Here is a 20,791-nt window from a genome sequence, read left to right as displayed (position 1 = left end):
TTTCCCATGATCAGATATTGGATGTCAGCAAATGCATTAGATACCCTTATATTCCTAGAGGCCCACAGGGTTTCTGAAATATAGTAGAAGCTCAGTATACTGGGGTAGAATGCAGGGACTTCGGTCCCCCTTTTTGAGCACCTACTTTGTGTCAACTACAATGCTAGGCAGTCTACATATGTGCTCATATTACCTTGTACAGTACAACAAGGCTTGTGGACCTGTACAACATGCTTTAAATATCTTCCTAGTCTATTTCTGCTTCCTTTCCACCACCAGAGATCCCCGTTTAATTGAATACCCTTCACACTCATTCTTCACTGACCTTAGCTAACTATTGTTCTTTTAGAACAATTGCCAGAGAGTGGATTAAACATGAGATTTGTGGTGCAGTTCTGTGAGAAATCAGTAGAAGTTTTCTAGAGGGCTCATGGAAACGATTTCTTAACCTTAGAGCAATGAAGTAAAAAATTGGCTTCTAGAATTACCACACCGTCTTGGAAGAATGAAGATTATTAGACCAGTTAGAATATTAAAATGCTGTCATAAAACAAGCAAAAAATGAAGGCAAATTGAGTCCCTGAAAAACAAAAGAGTCACAGAATTAAAATCTGGAACCCCTTACATCAAATCTTTTTATACTCTATGATAATTATTTTCTTACCTTTTTTTTTGCCCATGAAGGCACTCTGAATTATACGACCATATTTTTACCCACATTTCATATGTGGGAATTTTGAACTCCAGAGTTTAAGCTGACCATCTATTTAGGCAGCAACAGAACAGGAATCCAAATCTGAGTCTCTTGCTCTAAAACTAGTGTGTATGGCACAGAAGAATCTGTGAAGGCATCTCGGAGAGCCAGTAGGTGGCTGGACTAATTCCAATGCTCTTTTCTCCATTTTTCTAAGCATTGCTATGCAAGACACATACAGAAATTGCATGTCTCACTCATCTGTAGAGATCTCACCTACTTATGCCATTAAATAGTTACCAATATTAAAACTAAATACAATCATCACAGTTAATACTTTTGATTACCTCCATTTTTATCTTCACACATGATATGGTTTGTATCCTTGGCTGGCCTGGGCATAGATGGCTTAGTTTAAATAAAAACATCTAAAATAAGTATTTTAATAATGACCTCCTATTGTGAATGATGGAGTCAATTTACTCTATAGTGTAGTAAGACTCCCAAAGTACATTTATCAACAGCAAAGTTATTATAACTTGCTGAAGAGAACCATGGGGAGTACTACTGAGACTTTGTGCATAAGGGGCTGGCCATTCCGATATATAGTTATTAAAAGTGCTTTACTCCCTATGGGTAACAGAAATGGTGTTCTACAGAGCAGAAGAGATGGGCTCTAAAGAGGTATGCATGGAAAAAATAAACCAGAAAAATCACTTTACATTTTAGAAAGACAATGTTAAGCAAAATGAATTTAAAACTAGAAAGCTCATCATAATTAGAAAGTAGCAAAACTATATCAAGAAGATATATACAATAAAATAGTATAGGCATATCTCTTTTTCAAGTGGTCATAAATCAAATACTAAAAGGAATACCAGTCTGGTTAGTGGGAGTACATGGCAGACTGGTTATAAATTTGGGATATATGTCAAATAAGAAAGAAAAGAAAGACAATTTTACACATAGTTAACTGTATGAAAAGGTCCGCTTCAGAGAAATGATACTAACTTCGTGGCAGTGCTTATCACAGGGTAAATGGACCATCCAGAAAGCCAAGGGTTTCTATCAGGCTGCGGCTGGTTCTCCACTTCCCAGTAAGAAGCAGAAATTGCATTTGCGGTATTCCCCAGAGCGTTTCTGACTTCTATCACTTTGGTCTCGGCTGCACTGACGGTGCGGCACAGTCCTTTGCTTTATGAAAAGCTCAAGGAGGGTAATTGAGTACAAGGGAAGAAAGAATTCACTTCAAGGTTATGCTCAAACCATTTAACGTGGAGTTCGCCATTGAGAAATCTGCTGCTTGGAAGCAAAGTTTCACTGAGCGAAATAGACGAGTTCTTTGAGGTAAAAAATGGTAGAGTTCTATATGGGCACGGGGATTTCACAAAAGAATAGTTGATAGATGCAGGCAGGTAATGGGAACTGTTCTGTGTGGACCAAATAATATTCAGTAAAAGGACTATAGCCAGGGTAAGAACCAAGTGCTTGTCAAATTGTTAACAATCAATATTCAATAACTACAATCTATGTGGATAAATCCCTGATGTGTACAAATAGCTGTGGGAGATTATCATTCCCTCTAAATAATTTGTGAACAAAAGTTTAATGAAATAAACAGTAATCTGTGTGTCGCTAATTGGAGCCCCACTATCTGTGTACTTCTCCTACCAGTAGAGTTCCTGGCTAGTCTAAGAAAGAAGGGTGAAACTAGATAATTAAGGGAAAGAAACAATGTTAAATTGTTAGTACGTATTTGAAATTCAGATGCTGATTCCCCTTTTCCAAACCCCCAGTTTGTCAATAGAAACAAACTTTCCTGTGGACTAAAGCCCAGAAAATTGAATGTCATTTTCTGTACCTCTTGATTATTAAAATAATTCAATTTTTAAAAATTTTACCTTCTAGTAAAACCCAAATGACAGTATTTCTGAGCTCCCATAATGGATGCTGCAATGTGAAATTTTATGTTTTCTAAAGAAATACGAATAAACTCGCCCTTGGAGAGAATTTTTCACATTTAGCAAAAGGCAGCTATCAGAACAGAACCTAATGGCATTTTGCTTCTGGAAGAATGAGTAATTGCCTGCACTAGCAGTGCAGACCGTGGAACCCTTGCAAGACGTAGATATGGGGCAGCTGTAATGAGGCCTTGTTAATGGGTTCAAAGAAGGCAGGGCAACCTCATGAGCACTGATATCAAAGTCAGTATATTGAAATAACAAGACTGATAAGGGCGGCTTGTTCACTGCACTGAAAACATCAAGAGTTGTGGTTAAATGAGCCCGATACTTTGATTTAATAGCAACATTAAAAGAACTGAGTAAAATTAAATTTAAAACAAACATGCCAACACCATGAAAGTTTAAGCAACTCACCAGTTATTTTGTTGCAAACTTTTCTGTCCCTGATGTATTCTGGGAGATCAATGCCCAGTTTGTGTGCTCACGCAGAGTGCATGGGAGCATTGTACAGGCTTGGAAGGCAATGTCGTTAATAAACTTTCAATGGCTACAGTTTGAGAGTTTGCAACAGTTTCACTCTTCCAAGTGAAAAAAGTGACTATCCTTAATATGGAGGTAATTTCAAGTTCATTAATGCAGTATGCTTTGGGGAGGAATAGAGGGAGAATATAATTTAGCATTTCATGTCAGCCTACTTTGAATAAAACTGAGCCTTCAACTACAGGGCATGCACACTCCTGTGCTTATAGATCTTTTTAAAAACCTAAATATAAGATTATGATTAGAATCACTATTTATTTTGCATGGGTGGTGTTTATAGGAGGTGGAGATGGTATTTAAATTGCTGGCATAATTTGATGACAGTAGTATGAAATTCGAAGGTAATTAAAGACTCATTACATTATCATTGGAACATTAACCTGTCCCTTCTCACCTTTAATGAAACATATTGACTCCATAATAGATTTATAAGAAGACTATTTTAAGATTAGAACTACTTTTGTGGAGAAAATGAGCATAAAGGCAGAGAAACATCTTTCATTTTCTGCATTATGCATGAACTGAATGCTCCGTTAATCATGAAACTGCACTATTTCCCCCCTTCCAGGGAGTTAAGTATTTACCTTTTTTTAAAATGGAAAGTTTATGTTCTTAAGAAGTGACATATTGACAGCCTCATGACATTTCTGAATAACCCTATTAGTGTTTCTCATATGTAACTTATAAGAGCTGAGGGGGGAAGTTTCTATGATGCTAACTGAAACAAAATGTTAATGTTTTGTTAATTTCTATTAAATATCCCACCGCTGGCAATCTACCTGTAATTGTAGAATAATACATCTTAAACTCAAGAAATAAATACCATGTGAAATTGGCTAATTTAACATAACATTTGATATCACCTTTGCAGCATCAACTCATCTTTTAAAAATATGTTATTTATTTTTAGACAGAGGGGACGGGAAAGAGAAAGAGAGGGAAAGAGAACTATCAATGTGTGGTTGTCTCTATCACGCCCCCTACTGGGGACCTGGCTGGCAATCCAGGCATTCCCTGGCTGGGAATCTAACCAGCAACCTTTTGGTAGCAGACCAGTGCTCAGTCCACTGAACCACACCAGCCAGAGAAATATCAACTCAGTTTAATAGAAGTCTGTGATAGCAATGCATTTTCTTTTTTTTTTCTTTTTTTATTGTTGTGCAATTACAGTTGTCCCCATTCCCCCACCTTATTCTCCCCCACCTTACCCACTTCCACCTCCCACATTCAATGCTCCTTGGCCCTGTTGTCTTTGTCCATGGGTCCCTTACACATGTTCCTTGAAGACCCTTCCCCTTTTCTGCCCTGTTATCCCCCTCTCCCCTCCCCTCTGGTTATTGTCAGCTTGTTCTTTATTTCCATGTTTCTGGTTATATTTTGTTCTTGTTTGTTTTTCCTCACCTATAAGTGAAGCACTGCATTTTAATCCTGAACAAAATGAGAAGATATGCAATCATTCCCCTAGAATTACCATACATTTTCCAGGAAATTCCTAGTTACTAAGTTTTTACTCCAATAATTAAAGAAATAAGACATATAAAATGTGGCCTTCTAAATATAGGTTTGTGGACTTTTTTTACCACTGATTTTACTTAAAAAATCAATACTTATCTTTTTATTTTACAACAAAACTCAAAAATATATAACACATTTCTATAACCAGCCAACCAAAACCAAATTATATAATTTACTGGCTAAGATTTTTCATATTCAAAGTCAAAATGGCAGGCTTCCACACAGTAGTTTTCTACCTATATAAAGTCACAAAACATAACTCACAATCTTTGGGCACTTAAGGTCCTCATTTGTAAAGTGCTTGTTGAAGGACATTTTAAAACTCAAAAGTGTTTGTTTTCTTTTGTTTTTATGTGATTTCCCCATTGTTACAGAAAAGCAACATGAGAGAAAAAAAAATAAATGGTGAGTTTGTACTGAGATGAAGGACATTGTAATCTGGCTCTCACTGACTGGAATGCCCAGATAGAGAGGATGCCAAATTGACATTCCACAACATGCGCTACTTCTCCCCCAAAAGAAGCTAGGTACTAGCCCAGTGGATGACAAAGATTCCCATATTAACACACAAGTAAATTAATTACTTTCCCCTTTATATTCTAAATGTTACTTGTTAGCTTTTTCTCTAATGTCAGTAAAATCTGGTTTTCTCTGCACAAAGCAAGATTATGTAATGAAAATTAACACAAAAATGAATCTTAAACATGCTACAGCTTATTGTCATTATGCATTTATTTGGGAGAGTTAAGACATGGAAGATAAGTAACTTTGAAGTTGTGCTTTAAAGACTTGCCAAAGAGAAGGAAGTTCATTATTTGGAATTAAGAACAAAAGGTAATTTCTTGATCTAACCAATAATACTGTATAAATTGGACACTACAATGTAAGGGTTGAATAAATAAAAAGTTACTTTATTGCTAGGAGTAAACTTGGCCCTGAATATAAAAATAATGAATCAATACCGTAAACCTTACACTTATAACTTTCTTCCAACTATAAAAAAGATGTTTGTTTATACTATAATATTAAGATGAAACCTTGGCGCTTATTGTATAGAATATTAACGATTCACCATAGTTCTCATGTTTCACTTTCAGAAGGAGCGCATGTGTCAGGAGCATTACATAGAGTGCTATTAAAAGAAGCAGAGGATAACAGGTCCTATTAGCAAATGTGGGTTTGTTTTTAAGAACTGTGTACAGTGTTCATGTACAGAAAATGTGAGTTGTGTTTAGACTAAAGAACATTACAAAATTTATTATCATGGGTCATGTTCAATATTTGCAATTAATTCTATAGCAGGAAAACATTTTTTGATGGAAGGTGGCCATTCATTTACATTACAGTGTTATAAAAACAGAAAATTCATCCATCCTTAATGGCAATCTGGAAATTACTAAAAATATCCCCCCTCTGAGTGTAGAAAAGCCTACAGAATGTTGTAATTGCTGTTGAGATTCTAAATAGTTTTCTTTCGATGCCTCTGTGTTTCTAATTATACTGGAAGTTTACTTATTACATGTTACAAATATTCTGAATAATTAAAAGTAATTGCATATAATATCTTACTTCAATAATCTGTGTCAGGAGCTAATGTTTTACACATGGTGCATGAACTACACAGTCATTGAGAGATATATTAACTAAAGTGGAATTCCCATTTTAGTCTTGAAATTAAAATATATTTTGTCATGTAACAGTTGCACACGGTGAAGATGCTTCTGTATCTAAAAGAATATGCTTGTATCCATCAATCTATAAATGTATGATGTCTTACAAACCACACTAACAACCCCATAAACATTATATAAATCACTGTGTAGTCATTGCTCTATTGAATCTTTCCATAAACCCAATAATTATTCCATAAGCAGTAGGAATATAAAAAACCTAAGCATAAGAATTTCCCCGCCAGGTGTTTTATGAACCCATCTGTATCAGTGTACCAGCTGGCATTGTGAGAGACCATGTTCAGTTTCAGGGAATTTTTTTGAAGACTCTTTCAACACACTTGCCCATATCATGATGGGTGATTCACAAGCGCACCTGCCCATACTAAGCTGTGTGTTCAGCAGTTTTTGACCCACAACAGTGTGACCTCCATGCCTCACCTTCCCTATTCACCCGATCTTACTTTACTGACTTTTTGTATGTTTGTTTCTCCAAAGAAAAATCCTCAAATGTAAACATTTTGCTGATGTGGAAGAGAGTAAATGAAAAACAGCAGAAGCACTAAAAGGCATCAAGATCAACACGCTCAAAACTCTTTTGAACAGTTGGGAAATGTCTCAATAGGTGTATGGCATCAAAGAGAGAATACATGGAAGGTGACTAAAGTTTAAACATGTCAAAATAAATACGGTTACAAATAAATTCTGGTTTTGGGGTCCCCCTCATAATTGTTAAATTACTTACCTAGAGACTAGTTATGATGGAAAATATTTATTCAGTAACATTGGTCAGAATTACACAGACTACAACACAGTCATTTACTTAGACCATTTTGCCCTGCCTAATAATTTATGTCCTTTTTTTCTACTTGTAAAACATGCATTTTAGGGTTTACCAGGCACTTCTTGCCACTATTTTTGATCTTGTGTTTAGTAGTAGTTGAAGTCAGCCCATTATACACCATGGAACAACCACACTGGGAAAACAGCATTATTTCATGCTATGACAAGCAGTTAGAAGGGTATGAGTATAGTCGGACTGATAAGCCAGAGGTTACCAGGGTGGAAAGCCCTAGGTGCCTAGCAAGAGACAATCAAAAGGTAGGACCTCACTGTAGGATGACTTCCCTCACCTAGTATGTATCGCTGGTTATGTCATGGAGACCCCTTGACCTTACATAATACTGATGAATTGTATCATATAAAGGTTTGTCTTGCAGTTTCCTGTGGCTTCCACAGTCCCCAATCAATTTATTCTTGTTAACAACAACAACAACAAAGAAAAACAGAGCTTGAACAAATCCAATGAAGCTTTTACAAAGACATTGTTGAGGTATCTCATCTTTTCCCCATACTTATTCCTACTCTTCTCTACATTATACAATTTATATTTATTTATCAATCACCCAGTATATACTTCCTTGCTAAATATAATGATAGTAAAATATTTGTTAAGTTATTTAATGCATACATGATCATTGTCTAGAGACAGGCAGTATATGCTGTTGATTGAAAGCCGAATATCGGTTAATGTTAATGGTAATTTAATACATTACATTAAGATAGACTTTTTAAAATGACTTCTGTCCTATGTAATTTTTCTGTGTATTTGAATTTATTTCTTGTCTTTCAGGACACATATTGAACAAGTTAAATTAATAATTACCGACTGACATAATTAATTCAAGTAGAAGCATATGAGAAATGTAGTTTTATGGCTTAAGTTTCAACAAATAAAGAACTTTAAGTCATCACTCAAATCCTTACAAAAACAGAAGCTAAACCAAAGAAAAATAAATGACTTCTTGGACTCCGTGGAAAACTGAGATCACAGGGCAAATGATCACCTGTAAATCTGGAGAGAGAAGAATCCGGAGGATCTGCCCCAGGATGTGCTAAGAGAGCAATTTTGGTGAATTGCTGGAGGCTGAGTACAAATAACACAATAGTGCAAAATGCCTGGGAGCCTCAATTTAGGAGGCTGCCATACTTTCATCCGTGTCATTCTCAGAGACCCATCAGGTAGATTCTTCATGGGAAGATCTGCGAAAAATGCGCCGTTGCTCTGGCCCTTCCTGGGTCGTACCCTTTTAGAATCAGCTGTACTCTATTAAGTAAAACGTGCTCTAAGTTCTGTGAGCTACTCTAGCAAATTAAGCAGACCCAGGAAAGAAGTCATGGAAACTTCTAATTTATTATCATCAGTTTATTAGAAGTACAGGTGACAATCTGGGTTTGCTATTAGCATGTAAACTGGGAAAGCAATCTTAAGAAATGGAAGCTCTAACCTGTGGCATCTGATGTTATCTCCAGTTAGCGTCAGAACTGAGATAAATTGAGGTGAATTGTAGAAAACCCAGCTGGTGTTCATTGTTCATTGAAACAATAATTTTGGTACCAATCCCACACATGTTGGGATTGGTTCCAAAACCTATTTAATGTGCTTCCAAAATAAAATGGTGGACTAGGCATTAGATGAAAAAAATATCTGTTAAAAAATGAAGACATACAGAGAAAAAAATAGGAGCAAGTTTGAAACAAGTTCAAAAACCAATGTGGCAAATTACATTAACCCTTAAGGCTTGAATATAATCCTTTTTGGCTTGGCACTCTGACCTCCATGCCCAGTGGGGCAGATTTCTTGCCTTCTCAACATCCTGGGGCAAAGGTCTTGCCTTCTGGACCCACTGACATCTGGCCTTCACAGCTTTTATAGGCGACAGTTGGATTTCTAAAGTTTTAGGCAACCCTGCCCCACAGGTTTGGGGCCTTTCCTCCAAGATAGTTAGAGAACCAGGCTCCCTGTGGCTCTCTGCAGCTGGCTTGGGTCCTAAGTCTTCAGCTCTGCTTAGAGCTCCATTTCTTTGAAATCTAGGTGGAAGAAGCCATGCCCCCCACACCAGGGCTGCTGGAGCCACACTTGAGGTGGCCAAGGACCTTCATGCCAGAGGGTACAGGAAATGGAGTCTGTGATACGAGGCAGCAGAACCCAGAAGTTCCCCAGGCCATGGACCACCTACCTCTGAAACCATTAAGCCCCTAGGGCTCTTGCACTCTGGGCCTGTGATCAGCAGTCCTAGTGATTTCTCAATTACATTCCAGAGCATTGTTTTATTGTCTTAAATACAGATTCCGAATTCTGTTGAAATGGCTAACACAATCTCCTCATCAATCCTTAAAACCAAAACGGTAGTTTGGTTACCATATAGATAGGCTAAGAATATTTCAAATTTTAAAGTTTTACTACTCTTTTAATGATTCTGTCTTTAAATAATTTCCCTCTTCCCTCATTTTCCTAATTGGTAGTCAAGAGAAATGAGATGGCTCCTTTAACAATTTGCTTAGAAATTTTCTCAGCCAAATATTCAATTATCACTTGCAATTTTATCTTCCACAAAACACTAGGACATGAACAAAAGTCTGCAAAGTTGTGTTTTGTTTTGTTTTGTATTTGACACTTTAAAACAAGAATTTCTTCCCCTTTCAAAGCTCTTAATAGCATGATCATTTTCATCTGAGACCTCATCAGAATGGATTTTACCATTTATATTTCTACTGACATTATTATTATTTTATTCTTTTTACTAAATGACCAACATTTATTTGTGGTCACTTAGGTTACTAAATCTTGTCTGTGCAGAATATCTTTTACTCATTCGGGATTTAAGTCTCATTGACTTCCAAAGTGTGATTTAGTAATGACTTTGCAGAAGGGGTGGAGGAAGCTGTGCATTGTCACTTGGATTCATGTAAACATGGATTTGTGGTGGATGTGGGAGGGTATGAGCAAGTTTAGAGCTGGGCTGAGCTGGAGGGAGCCCAGCAGCACACACTTGACCCTCAGAGGGCTCGGGAGAGGCTGAGGCGAGACAAGTGAATGGAGAAATGACCCCGCCAACATGTTTTCTGAAATAAATGACTGAGGAGGGAAGCCTTAGGAAATTACTGCTCTCACACATTCTTCATCTCCCTACTAGCTATTCAACAGTTGGGTTTTTGCTTTTGCGTATTTATTTTTATTTTTATTGTAGTTAAATTATAGTTGTCCCAGTTTTCCCCCATTGGTCTCCCCCACCCTGCTCACCAACAACCCCTGCTCTCAGTCACTCCTCACCCTCTTGTCCAAGTCTGTGAGTCCTTTATACATGTTCCTTGATTAAACCTTCCCCCTTCTTTCCCGTTATCCCCCTCCCCCTCCCCTCTGGTCACTGTCAGTTTGTTCCTTATTTCAATGTCTCTGGTTCTATTTTGTTCCTTTGTTTGTTTTATTGATTAAGTTCCACTTACAGGTGAGATAAATGGTGTTTCTCTTTCACCGCCAGGCTTATTTCACTTAGCATAATACTCTCTAGTTCCATACTTGCTGTTGTAAAGGGTAGGAATCCTTTCTTTCTTCTGTGTAGTATTCCATTGCATAAATGTAAACACAATTTTTTGATCCACTCATTTACCGATGGGCATTTAGGTTGCTTCCAGCACTTGGCTATTGTAAATTGTGCTTCTATGAACATTGGAGTGTGTAAGTCCAATCACCTTTTGAATTGGTGATTTGGAATTCGTAGGGTGTATTCCCAGCAGCAAAACTGCTGGGACAAAAAGCAGTTCCATTTTTAGTTTTCTGAGGAAATTCCATACTGTTTTCCACAGTGGCTTTACCAGTCTGAATTCCCACCAGCAGGGCATTAGGGTTCCCTTTTCCCCACAGCCTCACCAGCACTTATTTGTGGATTTGTTTATGGTGGCTATCCTGAGTGGTACAAAACGGTATCTCATTGTGGTTTTAATTTGCATCTGTCTGATGGCTAGTGATGTTGAAGATTCTTTCACGTGTCTCTGGACCCTCTGTATGTTCTCCTTGGAGAAGGAGAACAGGCCCTTTGCCTATTTTTAAATTGGATGGTTTGTCTTCCACATGTTGAGTCATGTTAGTTCTTTATATATTTTGTATATTAAATGCTTGTCCAAGGCAATCAGAAAACACAATGTGAGTTTTCCACTCACTTGTAAGGATGGATAAGCTGCTGCCCCAAGACAGGACACACATCGTGTATGAGTTAAACAGCTGGAGAAAAACATAGGCTCCATCACGAAGGTCGGCTCAGGGATTCAAATATTCTGACAATCCCAAAGACCTGATAAAAGGGACCATAAGTGGATGAATCTCTATGGACTGGTCAGTCAAGTATGCTCAGATAACCTGAACTCAATGAGCCACAGTAGGGAGCACCAGCATTAATTGTAAGTGTTTTCCAGTCCCCAAGGACTGAATGTCCTGGAGAGAAGACCCTCTTTGCCCTTGCCTGACCACGCTGCTGCTTGGTACTCCAGGGATTTCAGCTTCAATCCTGCTTTTCTTGTCTAGGAACCTTGTTATTTATATATAAATACTTGCCTATTTACATTTTAATGCCTTACCTCATAGCTAGAGTAGGTTATGAATTTATACATTTCCATCAGAGGAAAATACGCATTTATCAGCAATTGCAGGCCAGCATTTCCAAATGCCATTGGCAGGCAGCCTGAGGGTGGAGTTCCCTCAGTGCTGGTGTCCTATTTTGCCTTCTTCACCTGCCTTTTCAGCAGTGCAGTCTGAAGGAGCAACCCTAGCCTACGAGGTGGAGCTTCCCTGGGATCTACTTTGTCAAAAAGCTCAGCCTCATCAACGAATCCTTGTCATGTCGCTTCTGTGTTATAGTTTTCTTGTGCATGGCATGGGTAGCCCCATACATATCCCAAAGCCAAAGCGACTCCTTCTCCGGAAACTCTTCTCCATCTTGTGTTCCAGGGACACTTTCTTATGCCAGAGAATTGAAAAACGGCCCTCGTGCTCCCGTCTTTACCTTCCCTCAGTGCTATTCTATGACAAATCACAGCGAGCCAGAAACTTACACTGAAAATCACTGCCCCTACAATCACAGGAGCTGCCACGGTGAGTTTGTTGTCGTACCTAAATCCTGGCACTTCTTTGGGCGCTCCTTTGGCTCCTGCTCCTCCTGTTCACCCTGGGCTTCTGTCCTCCCATTGATATGCTCTCATTTTCCCATTGATCTGTATCTCTCTCTGCCAGAAAAGCCTGTACTTCTTGCTGCTCGCTGAGAAACTTCAGCAGGAGGCTCGTGAAGGCTGACACACTGTCACCTTTTTGTCTGAGGATGCCCTGCGGGCTCAAAAGCTCAGTGCCGGTGTTGTTCCGGCCTTCTAATGCTTTCATGAACCATCCTGCTATAAATAGATCTTCATTACGATGTGTGTTTGTCAGACATTCAGAGTCACAATGCAGTTTGACAGTCTTGCTGAAAGTCTCAACATTATTTTTAAATTGGCAGAGGCAGCAGGCCAAATGACTAGGTAAGATCATTTTTTTTCCAAATCAAAGGTCATCTTGGGGATGCTCTCAACAGTTGTGACGTGTGTATTTATTCCCATGTGTAAATATTTTACTGCTGAAAATTTGAAAAGATGTAAATCTTCAACAGTTGTCAGAGGTCTGTGATGGAGAATTACTCAGCCAAATGCTCTGGCTTCTGTGTATCTTCATCGATGTATGAAATAGAATTTTCTTGGAAATTTAAGATGGTGGGAGTCATTGGAGAAACTGCCTCAAGGACTCTGGTTGCTGAGTGTTGATAAATTCCAGGTCCAAAGGTTGACCTGTGACTTCAGTCAAGGTTGGCTGCTTACTGCAGTCTGCTGCAGCTCTGGAGGGTGTTCAGCCTCTAAAGTAGGTTCTGGAGTTATGCTGAGCTTTAAGTCCTAAGCTTTGTCCCGTTCTGGAGCTGAAACTGTCATATCATTGTGGTCTGGACATTGTACTACATCTCCCTTAGGTGGCTCTGGAGGCTGAGCGAAGAAAAGTCTTCTGCTGGGATGACAATGATTCTTATTTTGCCAGGGGTCCCATAAGGACATCCTGCTTGTTTGAAAGTTTGACTTTGGAGGATCGTCTGAGACCTCCTTGTCAGTCCTTAGGGGGTTCTGGAGTTAACAAAACCCCCAGACCCACAACTTTAATATTAATACTAGATAACACTGTATGTTCAGCTTCACCTGAATCTAGAGGTGAGACTGTCACCTTCTGATGTACTTACTGATGGTTGAGCTAAAACATCTTTAGAGGATTTTGAAGGCTGAACCGGATCTTTTTCTTTCTGGACTGAGCAAGGTTCTATATTAGCAAGAGGCACTTCAGGCAAAGCTGAACTCTTCTGATGCATTGAATAACAGTCAACAATTTGGGGCTGAGGGATGCTGATCTGGAACTCCTTGGTAGACCAAAAAAGGCTTCAACATCTCACAGGGTGCTGAGATGGAGCCTCTTGTAGAGGTGGGCAGAAAATTCAACGGTGTTAGGAGTCTATAGAAGTTGAGCTAAAGCCTCATTCTGGGTTGAAGATGGTTCTTCCTCCTCAGGGGCTTCTGATTGCTGAGGAGGGTCTTTCTAAGAGGTTAGAGAAAGTTTCACTTCCTCAGGAGCTTCTATAGGCTGAGGTGAAACTTCCTGTTGGAGTGAGGAAAGCTCAGCCTTTTCAGAAGTATATGCAGGCTCAAGTGGAGGGTTTTGCTGATCCGAAAGCCTGGGTTCAGTAGGCCTTCAGAGGTCTACAGGGGGTTCCCTTCAAGGGGAACAGAGGTCATTAGGACAGGGTCCAAGGCCAACTCCAGAGGCTGAGTTGTCGGGATCAGTAGCCACAATAACTACTGTGAACAGGACCTGTGGGGCTCAGAGGTACAGGCCAGACATGACAGGTCTGGGGCACAATGAACAAGACAAATGGGGTGCTAGCACCACACAAAAAGCCGAAGGAGAATGATTAGCAGCCACGTCACAATGTCAGCTGTGTCACAACTGGCAGCTGTATCCTGTGTGTGCTCCTTAGCAACCAAGCACCCCTCTCCCTCTTCTGGTCTCAACCTTTATTTAGGCAACCTTTATTAGTCTTGGGCTAAGAGTGACTACAGAAGAGCAAGCACATTCCCCAGAATCACCAGGAACCAATTGGCCCATTTCCCCAGCAGTGGGTAAAGCTACCTCCTGCTGTTTCACCCCTCCCCTTCAGAGTGGGACAAGATTTGGGCTCCCCACCTGGGTGACCCCAGACTCCAGTACCCCAGGGATGGTGGGATGAGAGGGTGTAAGAGGAAGTGGGGGCTTGAAATGTGATGCAGAGCTTCCCAAGGAGGCCACAAGGCCTGGCATCACAAGAAATTCAAAAGAGCCAGTCCAGTTCTGGCATTCTGAACACCTCCTCAAAGCTCAAATCTGAGAGGAAGTCTTCCTCCCCGGGGCCATATTGCCTCAAATTAGCTGACCCAGATGAAGTACTGGTCTAGGGTTCCCCTGCCTTTTCTGGCCAGAGTTCTTCCAACATTCTGTTCATGGTCACTTAGGTACTGGGTAAGAAGATAGTTATCCTTAATGGTTCATTCATGGCAGCGTAGGTTTTTTGTTTGCTTGTTTTTAACCTGTACCTAAAACCACTTGCAGCCTTTCCTCACAGCCTAGTTTCAGTCACTTCTCTGTTGTTAGGGATTTCCTACAGCAATACCTCACTTCTAAGTGCTAATTTCTGCTTAACTTTATATAGGCTGCTATTAGAGAGTGTCATAGACTGGGTAACTTATAAACAGCAGTTCATTTCTCACAATTTTAGAGGCTGAGAAGTCAAATGAGGGCCTGCTTTCTTATTCATAGTGGGCCACATTCTCACTGGTCTAACAGGTGGAGAGGAAGAAGAGTCTCTGGGCATCTTTTGTATGAGCAGTAGCCACATTCATAAGAACCCCGCCCTAATGACCTCCCAAAGGCCTTGTCACTCAGTGATATCACACTAAGAATTTGGTTACAAGCTATAAATTTTGAGAGAAAACATTGAGTCTATAGGCAAAGCAACTTATTTAGTCAGAAACTTTGATCCACATAAAGAAAAGAATGCTGGAAAAGAAATTAATGAAGATAGAATTTTGTATTTCCTTACTCTTAATTTATCCAAATGGCCGGTATAACGTAACAATAGTAAAGATTTACAGAGTTACCATAGCACACGGAAAAGTGAAATAAATGGTATTTATGTCACAGTAGATAAAAGGGAAGAGTTAAGAATAATCGGTTACTAGATAACTACACTACATGTCAAGTGGTGTAATAGTTGAAAATGGTTTTTATTATTAAAAATTTCATATTACAAAATTAAAGACAATCCTTAAAACATATAAAAGAAGAAAATTGTACCCTTTAGGACAGTATGGATGGACGTGGAGAACAGTATGCTAAGTGAAATAAACCAGTCAGAGAAAGGCAAATACTACATGATTTCACTGATATGTAGAATCTAATGAACAAACTGAACTGACAAGAAAAATGAGGACAGACTCGTAGACTGAGAGCAGATGACAGCAAGGAGGAGAGGAGGTTGGGAGGTGGAGGAAAAAAGGGGAGAAGGACTCACGGGTATGGACAAAGTGTGGTCATTGTGGGAGGGAGTGGGCTACAAGGGCACTAAATAGTAATGGAAAAATACAAAAAAAAAATAGAATATTTAAAAAATCAAAAAATATCAAAGGAAATATTCTATATGTTAAGACAAGACATAAGATGGAAGCATGTAAAGTTCTAAATTAAAACAAGAGAAGGCAGAAAGGGGAGAGGTTCAGCAACTAAACTATAGAAGTGGTTGACAGAAGTTAGGGGCTAAGGGAAGAATAGGTGGACCACTGAGGATTACTAGGGGTAAAGATACTCCTCTGTATGACACCATAAAGATAGATATATGCTACAACACATTTGCCCAAATGTATAGAAGTATAAGATCAAGAATGAATTATAGTATAAGCTACGAGGTTTGGGAATTACGAGGTATCAAAGTTTGTTCATAAATTATAATAAGCACATCATTCTGGTGAGGGGTGCTGACAATGGCCAGGGTGTACATGTGTGTGGGCAGAAGGTACATGGGAAATCTCAGTGTCTTCCCTTCAGTTTTCCTATGAATTGAAAACTGCTCTAAAAATAATAAAGTCTTAATTATTAAAAAACTGAAAATAATTACATCAAGTTAGATAATCCAAATTTATTCATTATAACTTTTAATGTGAATAGTCAAAGTAACTAATTAAAAGACAGCCATTTTCATGGTGGATGAACAAGTGTTTACCATACATGATCTACCAGAAGCCCACATTAAATAAAATAAAGATTCAGGTTTTTAAAAATAAAAGGATGGCGAACAACATACAAAAAAAAAGAGAAAAGAATGAAGAGGATATGTCAAAAGGATATAGGGACCAACTAAAAGAGCTACAAATAATGAAAACAAGTAATTTGAGCAACATAATAGATTATACATTTACATTATAACTTACAATTATAAAATAAATATTCACGAGTCTATACTGATATAAGCAAATGATTAAATAAAGATAGAGAATAGAAATGTCTTATGCCAATGAATTAAAAATAATTTATGTAGATACTCAGGCCTCAAGAAGGTACAAAATATTTCCTCTCTCCTGCATCTGGCAAATTTCTCTCGGCCAGGTAATCAAAATAACGTCAACAGCGATGGAAGGTTGATAGTGTGCACCTTTTATATAATGTGATGAAATGTTTTTCTGTGTTTGTTTCCCTCTCCCCAATTCATAAACCCAGTTAATCATGTCAAGAACATCATGCAGATCCCATTTGAGAGATATTCTACCTAATACCTGACTAGCGCCCCCCAAAACTGTCAAGGTCACCAAACACAAGTCTGAGCACTGTCACAGCCCAGAGGAACCTTAGGAAATGTAACAGGACTCCATGTAGTGTGGGATCTGGATGGGATCCCAGAACAAAAAAGGAACATTTGGTGAAAAGTAGGAAATTGGAATAAAGTGTGAGCTTCATAATAATAATGCATTAATAATGGTTCATTAGTTGTAATAAGTGTACCATGTTAATGCCAAATACTAATAATAAAGGAGAGTGAGTTTATGGTACATAAGAACAAACTGTCCACTTTATAACTTTTCTGTAAACCTAAACTGTTCTAAAATAGTGCACTTTAAAAATGCAAAAAGAAACAAAACAAAACAAATGGAGAAGTGAACAATATAAAAAAGGAGGAATTACTTGATATTAGATGGGAGGATCACCATCACCCCACAATCATCAGGGTAAATTTTTTGACACGGCTACTAGGTGTTTCCAATCCTCCTCAAACCCTCATCTACATATCTCTCTAAGTTTCATAAACATTCCAAGAGAGCACACTTCTCTACAGAAGAATGTGAACACTCTCCATTACAAGATTTGTGAATATTAATGCTGTCTTCTACTATCTATAAATCACTCCCAAATTTTTTGGCTTTCCAAGTTTAATAATCTTAAAAACTATCAAACCTAAGAAGAAGAGGTCTATAGTATAATTGCATCAGAGACTTTTAACAATTTTTTGTACTACCAAAGGATTCAAAATCTAAAAAAAAAAAAATCTCAGTAAGTTTATTTTAGTATCTCCAAAAAAGTTTTTTTTTCTAAATGTATTTAATAGACATTGGTGAATAATCTCCTTTGTGCCAGACTTTCTTTGCTGAGGAACATGGCAGATAAGTACTTGTTCTCATTCACTTTAATGTTCTTAGAGAGACAAATAATTATGGTAAATGAGATATGGTTCCTTGGAATGTTGATGATGGTGGTGGTGATGGTCATGATAATAATTATAATAAAGCCGTTAACAAGATAGAGTCATTTGCAGTGTTCATAGGACATAGCTTAGACATGCCTATCAAAGACACTGACGGGAAAAAAAAGCTGCAGGTACAAATGCACAGAGGCTGGAATTGAAAAGCAGTTCAGTGTCGGTGCAGGGTATAGAGGTTGGGTCCTTTTGGCAGCAACTTCGAAACCAATCAACTGGCATTATCAGAATCCAGTTTAAATGTTTTGTTGAAGCTGGTTGAACAGGGAAGGAAGGGAGGAGGGAGAATAGAAGAGTTTCTAGCCAACTAAAAATTAAAACTAGCAAATAATAATTAGTACCAAGTTTTACAGTTCATGTAGCCTGAAGAGATTATAATATAGATTTTATTTATACTTTTGTGGGTAAGGTTATTGAAAACTAAATTATGAGAGACAGTAAAGACACTGAAAAATAAAAACAAAATACCGAGTTCAGCTAATGGATGTTATGCCCATTTAAAACTGAAAAAGTAGAAAGGAATAGTAATAAAAATCTGAGGAAGAACATAGCTCTGGGAATTATCTAAAAGACCAGCTGAATCCTAAAGAGAAGAAACTTTGCAGAGAGAAAGAGGGGGTGGCAGCTCCAATTGGTGAAATTCCAGTAATTTGCATCGTGTTTCTCCATGAGCAGAAGAGTGGCCTGGAGGAAACTTCCATGGCTAATTGCCATGAACTATGTTTAATTTAATAAAGCCATAGCTGCACTGCTCTTCAACAGGGAAGTCTCCAGGGTCTGTATTGCTTGAAGGCATTGATATCCATTAAACTACTTAATTTCTTTGCCTGAACATTAACGTAAAAATCAAGTTGCTAGAAAAAATAAAAGGTTTTATGCATTTACACACTGAATGCAGAGAGTTTGAGTAAGGATTAACAATAGCTGTATAAGTTACACTATTTTTTAGGCTCAAGCTAAACACATTTTAAATCTCTAAAGGATAAAATGTTAACATTGTGGAGCATGATCATGTATGTCGTATTATATATTTCTATATTATATTCCTATACTTATAAGTTCTAAATCTCACAGGCCTGTCTTCCCTATTAATATAAGATATAAACACCATTACTCTTTTCCCCAGCACCTAAACCTGTGGCTGGAATAGAATAGGTACAGAATAACATATGCTAATTAAGTGAACAAATCCAAGAACTGTAGAGAGACTCAACTAAATACACATAAAGAAGATTTGCATTTGTGCATGCTTATTAAGTAATATCTCCTGCAAGTTTGTTATAAGATCACTGAGAAATAAAAATGTACATAGATACCCTACAAAGTTAAATTTTGAAAAATGATATGTAAATCATATTGGGAAAGTTTGAACAGAGAATGGAGTGGCTATGAACTATGAAGGGAAGTATCAGTATATACTGTCCACATGATTTGGATTTTTTTCCCTCAGATTACATTCTTTTGCTGCTTACTTTTATAAAATTTGTCAAGAAAATTTGAATAGTAGCTAATTCAGGAAACTAAGACTTCTTTGAAAAAAAAAAAAGGTACTTGGCAGAGTTATTTTGTCCATTGCAAGCATCATATTATCATCAGAGCTAGTCAAAAGCATTTCTTTCCAAATTGCATAAGATTGAGAACCAGTTATTGTCCCGTATAAATGCTGATTTCAATAGAGAGAAGAGAAAAAGAAGTCATTCCAGTATGGAACAATTGAAAGAGAAATGCTGGGAGCTGGAAAAATTGAATCAAATACACAGAAAAAGTACGAGTTAAAATTGACTGCAGCTATCTATGTGAAGAGTAACTGCAGGAAGAATTGTAACTAAAATAAGCGGGACAAATACCAAGGTAGAGAGATTTGTTTAGCAGTCTGTTAAATTTAAGGAACAGGAGAGCCGTAGCTCATTTTCTGCTTCTTTCCCACTAACCTGGAATATGGAGAAACAATTGTAGAGAGCAGTTGCAGTCATTTAGGTGAGCCTATAATGTGCTTATTATAAATCTATGGATTTCATTAGCAAGCACTTTGATGTTAATTCTACCAAATGCAAATTTCAATGGTAGCAAAATCATTGGTGAAAAAACTTTTAGATATGAATGATGTATTTTAGTGTTTTTTCCAGCAGGATTCTGTGTACTTTGTGCAGCATTGCCTAGCAAGGGTGTCCAACCTTTGGCCTGCTGGCCACATGCAGCCCAAGATGGCTATGAATGTGGCCCAACATCAAATTGTAAGTTTACTCAAAACATAATGAGATATTTTTTGTGATTATGTGCCACAATGAATATCATGTGTGATGCATGATAACTCCTCTTCCAGTGTGACCCAGAGACACCAAAAGATGGGACACCTCTGGCAATGTAGCTCCTGTGATGTATGACAAAACTTTTCAGGGGTTATCAAAATGTGGAATAGGATTTCTTTTGTTACACTGCACAATAGGTCAGGTCAATAATATGTTAAATCAGAATGTAGAAATAAGCTGTATCCATGGACATCAAGAATGACTTAAGTAACTATGTTTTCATACATTTATGAAAATTTTAAGTTGAGGAAACAAGAGTCAGATGTTCCATTGCCTGTTGATGCCTTTTCCAAATGTGACAATGCTGTGGCTAACGGACTAGATAGGATAGAACCATTGGTAGAGCTGTTTTTAGTGTGAGATGAATGCGTGCAATTATCTTGCATTGGAGTAATAGCATACGAATTGTTGAATGATCTTT

This window comes from Sturnira hondurensis, unplaced genomic scaffold (assembly GCF_014824575.4).
Source record: "Sturnira hondurensis isolate 20B ecotype Veracruz unplaced genomic scaffold, ASM1482457v3 Scaffold0008710, whole genome shotgun sequence".
In the NCBI taxonomy this organism is placed as follows: domain Eukaryota; kingdom Metazoa; phylum Chordata; class Mammalia; order Chiroptera; family Phyllostomidae; genus Sturnira; species Sturnira hondurensis.
This window is presented reverse-complemented; position numbering follows the sequence as displayed.